Here is a 234-nt window from a genome sequence, read left to right on the forward strand (position 1 = left end):
GATGGACTACCCCCAACAGGCTCCTCCCTAGCTCACCTAGGGATCGATGGGCTGTGTTATTACTATTCCTAAGGAGTGTCTCTGGGCGGGGCGAAGGTAACAGCCTCCAGCCAGCATCCCTGGAGATCGGCATGTCCCTGAAACTCAAAATGTAGGCCTAAGACCACGTTCTATCCCCTTCCTCCTGGATCCTCTCTCCTAAGATGATATTTTTGTAGTGCGAGGTTAAACAGT

This window comes from Penaeus monodon, chromosome 23 (genome assembly GCF_015228065.2).
Source record: "Penaeus monodon isolate SGIC_2016 chromosome 23, NSTDA_Pmon_1, whole genome shotgun sequence".
NCBI lineage: Eukaryota > Metazoa > Arthropoda > Malacostraca > Decapoda > Penaeidae > Penaeus > Penaeus monodon.